This window comes from Heloderma suspectum, chromosome 3, assembly GCF_057233095.1.
Source record: "Heloderma suspectum isolate Gila_16-S chromosome 3, 16-S_ref, whole genome shotgun sequence".
NCBI classification, from domain to species: domain Eukaryota; kingdom Metazoa; phylum Chordata; class Lepidosauria; order Squamata; family Helodermatidae; genus Heloderma; species Heloderma suspectum.
The window spans coordinates 208,028,363-208,035,684 of record NC_139460.1 but is presented as its reverse complement, the minus strand read 5'-3'; positions in this window follow the sequence as shown (position 1 = coordinate 208,035,684).

Sequence of the window (7,322 nt, the reverse complement as noted above, 5' to 3'; positions counted from 1 at the left end):
GAGGACCACTGCTGTAGACTGTCCATTTGTCCAGGCAAGACTCCGTCCTTCCTTAAATGGTCAAAACACTTAGTATATTATGTGTGAAGCTCCCTGGTTCCATTAGCTTTGGCGATAAACCCATGCAAAGGAGGCCTTGTTTAAATGCACATCCCTTAGATGTTTGATGCTGTGCTTATGTGCAAATGCTGCATTTATGACATCACAATGACAGCAGAAACTTTGTTGCAAGTTCAGGAGACTAAGCCTCTGCATCACTTGAAGATGTCCTGTGAGGGAGACAGATCTGTTGGTGCAAAAAGGCAGAAAAGGGGAAGCGGGTGCCTTTTATTGGAGTAGAATCTCTCTGTGAGAGGGTGCAAGCTTTCAAACTTCACAGAGCTGTTCTTCAACAACATGAGAACATATGGAGAACACACGTTCTTCAACAACATGAGAACATATGGAGAACACACATGTTCTTCAACAACATGAGAACATATGGAGAACACAGCAAGTAAGAGCAATGTAAGTTCTTAGGAAAATCTGTGCTTCTCTTATGATCACCTTAGTGCGCAATCATATACACACTTACTTGGGAGTAAATTTCATTGAACTTAATGGGATACACTTCTGAGTAGACATGCATCAGATTGTGCTGTTAATATATTTAGCTAGATTTAAAGAGGGTGGAGAGAAAGTTAATAGTTAATGAAGCTGTTAGATCTGAAATGTTTCTGTTCATCTACATCTGGAATTCCATCTTCAATCAAAGTGTTACTACAAATATATTATGATCATGACATTTGGATATTATGGTTTATGGAGATTGTATCGCATTCCGTTATAAAGAAGAAAAATAAATGCCACATGTGTTAATAAGCAAGAATGTTTGAGGGAACAAAACACTCTAATTTTTTATAGGGGGGGGGGAAAACCTTGTGCTTGTGTTTGAATTGTCTAACATGCAGTCAAAGGCACTTGGAAAACATTCCCTAACATTTGTATTAGTCACCCTGATTGCATGACTAAATAGGCAGTTAAAGCGCATCAACCCGCACAAACCTATGCATGTCTACTCAGAAGTAAGTCCCAGTTACCAGGTTCACTGCAGCCTGCCTTGGTAAGGTCAGGTCTTACTGAAGTAAGAAGGAGCAGCATATGCTTAATTGCAATCCATTAGAAGCCAGAGAAAGCCTGGAGGAACAAGTGCATTTCAGGAGGTGTTTGAAACATACCACATTTTCTGCCTCCTGAACTGCATGGGGGAGGATTTCCCAAAGTGGGGCGCCACCACTGAAAAGGCCCGCCTTTTGAGGTATCACGTGGTGACATTCCATTCATTTTGGAATGACCTCCTCTGAAGATCTAAAAGGTCAGCTGGGTATATATAGGGGAAGGCAGTCTGCTAGATGCCCGGGTCCCAAGTTGTTTAGGGCTTTGTATGTCAACAACATAATCGTAAACATGGCTTGGTAGCTAATAGGCAGCCAGTGCAGTTCTTTTAACACAGATGTCATGTGAGCATAGCTGAGTGTCCCAGTGAGCACCCTGGCAGCTGCATTTTGCACAGAGTGCATTGCAGTAGTCTAATTGTGAGGTTACCAGTGCATGGATCACTGTGGCTAGGCTATCCGTACCCAGGAACAGGCATAGTTGGCTTGCCAACCAAAGTTGGTAATGGGTGCTCCAGGCCACTGAGGTCACCTGAGCCTCTAGTGTCAAAGACAGCTCCAGGAGCACCCCCAAACTATGTACCTGCTCCTTCAGAGGGAGTGCAGCCCCATCCGGAACAGGCAAATAGCTCTATTCCCGGACTTGGGAACTGCCCTCCCATACAGTCTCTGCCTTATGAGGATTCAGCTTCAGATTATTAGCCCTCATCCAAAGCATCACTGCATCCAGGCCCAAGTTCAGAACGTGCATGGCCTCTCCCAGTTCAGATGTTACAGAGAAATAGAGCTGTGTGTCATCAGCATACTGGATGACACCTTGCCCCAAATCTCCTGACCGCTCCCAATGGCTTCATATAAATATTAAATAACACTGGGGACAAGATGGTGCCCTGTGGCACCCCACAATTCAGCTGCAATGGGGCTGTGGTACAGTCACCCAGTGTTATTCTCTGGAAGTGACCCCATAAGTAAGAACCAAACCACTGTAATACTGTGCCCACAATGCCCAGTGACCATCCAGGAGGATACTGTGGTCCACTATATCAAAAGCCAATGATTGAGAATTAACAGAGCGGCACTGCCCCTGTTCCTCTCCTGAAGAAGGTTCCATCAGGGCTACTATAAGGTTCAATCAGGGCTACCATGGCCGATTCCATCCCCAAACCGGGCCTGAACCCAAACTGGAATGGATCCAGATAATCAGTTTCATTCAAGAGTGCCTGCAGCTGAGACTCCACCACTCTCTCAAGCACCTTACCCAGGAAGGAGGTATTTGTGACCAGAATTACTACGGCACTGTGCTGTAGTAACTTCCCTGCCTTTTACTTCTGTTGTTCCTTCCACTGGATCAAGAATCTAGTTCAACACTTCCTCCATCCCGTCCCCGCAATACCACTTTAAGGAGTGGATCGGTCTACCCATTTTGTGAATGTTGTGGTTGTTAACACTGAGCTCGTTTGTGAATACTTCCATCTGGTGTTACAGGCAAACAGTGTCCTCCTCAGTATATATCGGCTGGTGAAACATAGTGGGAGTACGACTGTTCTTGCTGTGTTTTCGAAGAAAGGAACAGCTTGTTCCAATACTATTCCAAATATATAATTAGATAGAAGGAAAAGTGATTTGTGAGGGGGAGGCAAATAATAATAATAAAAAAACCCACCAAGATGGGAATATGTTGAAGGTAGCTATAAGGTAGTCAGTGCGATGTTCCTGAATGCAAAGAGAGAATCTACAGATCTTGGGAAATGCCCTAAAGAACTGTCATGCTTTGCTGTCAAGAATCAGTTGTAGGAAGGCTAAATGGATGGTGTTTGCATTTTCAGTTTGAACAGCATTTTGACTGCTCTGCTCACACACACACACAACAAACTTTCATTATGTGGTCTGACCAGGTCACCTGTGTAGAAAGAATGAACACATTTGTGGATTGAGTACCGCTGCATATTTGTGGCATTCGTTGTGAACTGGTGAGTCAGGACCCACAAGTGGGTTATGCCATGCCAACTTTTAAAAAAATCAAATCAAATAAAAAACATTTTTAAAAAATAAAAACTTAAAAAAAACTTCTTTAAAAAAACTTTTTAAAAATAGGGAGGGGCAGGGGGCTTGGCAGTCACAAAGGGAGGTGTCCATGGGCACACTGATGCCTACAGACACCACGTTGGAGACCTCAGCCTTGGCAGGTTTTTTCCACCCGTTTTGTACTTCTACAAATCTTGGGCTCCTCCGAGCCCACTGATACCTCCCTCTTGTGTATGGGCGATAACGTTTCGGCTACATATGCACTGGCATTCATGCTTGAACAGTAGAAATAGAGGGAATGATTTGAGAAAAATTAGCTATTTCCTTATGAATGTTCTTACGTTTTGCCTCCACAGCTGGTTTAAGCCCATCAATTCTACTCCTATGAAAGGAAGGTGGGGGGAATACAACACTTTCCCAGGAGCAAAATCCACAGGATGTTTGCCTGCACAAGCCCCCTTGCAAGTGCACAGTAATTTCAACCAACATGTGGTTTGCACTGGGGACTTCCCCAGTTGATTCTCCTACTAGTCAGTGTATTACAGCTGTTGGTGGCTTGCCAAAGTTTTACCTAGAATAATAATAATCCTTATCTGAGAGTAAAGTTACCATGATGCCAACATTACAGTCATTTTCCCCAAACAACAAAGACACTATATTAGATGCTGATTTATGAATTGGATCTAGTGCTTCCTGGTGTGGTAAACCTGTGTCTAGGGAATACCAGTTGAGACTGTTCATGAGAGCTTGCAAGATGAAATATTTCTCTGTACTAAAAAACATTAAAATCCATACACATAGAAAACTAGCATGTCAAAGAGCAGGCTAAGCTAGTTTTCTATGAGCAGGGATAGGGAAGTTCTATGGAGGAGTGCTCATATAAGCTTCCACTTGCAGTCTGAAGTGATACAGCCCAGACACAGGCAAGCCACTTCTGTGAGAACTAGGCCTTAGCTGTAAGATTGGCTATTTTAATTATCTTCTTTCCTTCATTCTATCAAAAGGTTTTCCTCATCATGCCTATCTGTATTTTGCAATCAAAATTTAAGCCAGCAACATTTTTTACCTTGATTATACAAGAAGTTCCTTAATTTCTATAGCCTGAAATAAAAATAAAATATTGACATTTAAATAACTCAACAGGGTTCAACTAAGATGCTCCTGAAGCAAACCATTTCAATAAAAGCATTCATTTATTTCAGATTTAAAGGCATTCATGCTGGAACAACATGCAGCCCAAACCGGCGGCAATCAAAACTTGCTAGTAAAAAAAAAAGGTACAATATCGTCTCTATATTAGTTGTGGTTTATCTTCTCATTCTTATGTGTCAATATTTGAGTTATTTAGAGCTCTGCAGAGGGGCATTTAAACAAATGTCTTGTTTATGCCCATCAATTTTACCTCCACTTCTCTGCACCCCCATCCCAGTGCATAGCAACATTATCTTTGTGCAAAGTGTGAGAACATTTATAAGGAAATATCAGATTTTCTCAGTAGGATTTGTCATTGCTTTAAAATCACCACCACCATGAAAGAAGCCTTGCTAGACAAATGAAACACAGAATGCAAGTTTGTATTTGCTATGTGATGTTCAGAACATGCCACATGGAGGCAGTATCACAAAAAACACTTTTATCACTTGAAAATTGTACGTGTCACTACATCAGGTGATGATTTTAGAGCACCAGAGAGGTGGTTGCGAGAATCGAGTCTGACAAAGGGCAGAGAATGTATTCCCAAGGCCTAGTAATACACCTGCTGGCTTATCTCATGAGCCTATTCACATGCTCTAAAATCTGCCATGGGAAAGAGGTCCCATGGAGGAATTAATGCATGAGCTGGAGCAGCCACGTTGACACTCTCTAGCCATGATCCCGGTGAGCAGGGCACCACATTTTTCAGCTCATGTGACTCATCTACAGGAATCGATGCTTGTCAAAGCCATTGCATTGGCTTATGTCATTTCATCTGGGTGGCAGCATCCATGAGGCCCCTCCATATGGAAGATTTTAGTGCAGGTGAACTGGCCCTCAGGGACTGTGTTGTGCTTTCAGGCTTCTTTCTTTTTCTTTCTTCTTCCCCAGGCATTGTCAGCTCCAGCTGACAAGCCTAGAAGGTTCTGTGTAACAATTGTACACATACAGACACAGAGAGAGATTGGCTGGAAAGGCTCTGAGGATAGATAAGGAGGCAGCTTAATTTTATTGGAGAACAACTTTTTTAGATCACTCCTATTTTACCCATCCCTCATATTGTGAAGGTATTATGAAGTGGTAGGAAACCATGAAGGCTTTTTGCAGGCTTATTGCTTGACTATCAGCCTTGTCCTACAAGTATGAATGTCAAGGTGTTTCATATCTCAAAGACCAGGGACACAGCGTCTTGGGACAACCCAATACCAACACGACTCCTAATGACATGCACATCTGTGTAGAAGCAACATATAACCTCCGTGTGCAAAAGCACTCCTAGTGCATCATTACTGTTATTGACCTTTAAAAGAAAAAAAAAAGTATGTTTCATAAAACATGGAGAGTTACATCCAATCTAGGTTGCAGCCCAACTTGAAGCAGGGTCGTTATAAAGTTTTTGCCACTTAGAAGAAAGAGTATTGTTGTTTTTAGAGGCAAGCCAAGGGGAACAAAAGAGATACCGATGCTCCACCCCTCAATCATGTTATTAAGGTTTTATATAGCTGGTGAATTTCAGTTTTTGTGTAAATTGATATTGTGGCCTAAGCAGGCAGCAAAAGCTTGTCTATTTCACTTTGCCTGCTTGGATCTTACTATTTGTGTCCAAAGGGAATGATAAAATAGTGAACCCGATGAGCTTCTTTAAATAAAGCTCCCCCCTTAAAAAAACCCAATTGCTTGCTTTTCTTTTTTTCCTACTGTAAATTTTTACATGGACCAAGGTCTCATCCCTTTTAGTTTTTTAAACCACAAGATTATGATTTCCTTTGCCTCTCCATCCTGCCCTATGTATAGATCGTAATATGTGATGCAGGGCGGGTGGTGGGGGAGAGAAAAAAAACACAGCAAAATGTAAAATGGGAAAGACTGAGGTGTGGGTGGGCAAGTATAAATGCGATCGCATGGAATTTGGGAAATCAGCGGGTGCGTGGTTGCACCAGATCTCTGCAGTGAGAGGAGCCCAACACATTGCTAGGGGGTGGTTGCATAATGACAGGTTTTCGAACAAGCACATGAATGGGAATGGGGCCTCCATTCTGCTTCCAGAGTCTATGGGGGCCACTGGGTGCGTGTGAGAAAGGAGACTTTTCTGATGCTATATACCTACCATTCTGAAGTTGATCCAGCTCGGTAAGCTATTTACTTCTTTTTATATTAAAAACAAACACACTGTGTAAAGACTGAAAAGGGCAAGCAGATGTGAATTTTAAAACCCATATAAATAGGGAGCTGTCCAAGGAGAAATCATGGCAGGGTGGCTACTGTGTTCCATATTTAACAACCCCGCATCCCTCGTTCCTCAAATCTACTTACAATCTATTGTGACGTGATTAAGTGTTTATAGATATAGAGGAACAACACCAAGTTAGAATTATCAAAGCACCGGGGTCTTTGCAGAATCAAAGCTAATGCATTCAAGCTCACCCTGAAACAGACCTAACCGATCTAAAGTTAAATCTACATATATCTTGTAAACAATACTGAGAAAACATATAGCAAGCACTTCGGGCATATGGGGATAGTGACATACAAGTATTAAAATTATTACAACAGCAAACTCACTGTAATTTAACAAAAATACATCAATACCTAATGCAGTGATTTCACCCAACTGCCCTTTCGAAGTAGTTGCATCTGTGTGCCCCCAAAATGACCTCAGCAAGAAACAGTTTAGACATGCTGCTTAAGATATAAATTAAGTGCCTTGTATTACTTCTGCATTTGGAATGGCGTGCACGCCCTTTAGGTTTTAGGAATTATTTAAAACATGTTTTTAAAACAATTGTTCTGCCTGCAAGTAACGCTTTTACCACAAAGTGGCGCATGATCTGGCAAGGGGGAAAAGTGCTGGATGCAAACTTCCATGAGAGATGTAGAATCTCACGTTCCCCTTAAACAGATATTTAAGTCATGTAACCCCACTCTCCTTTATTAATAAACAGATAGGCA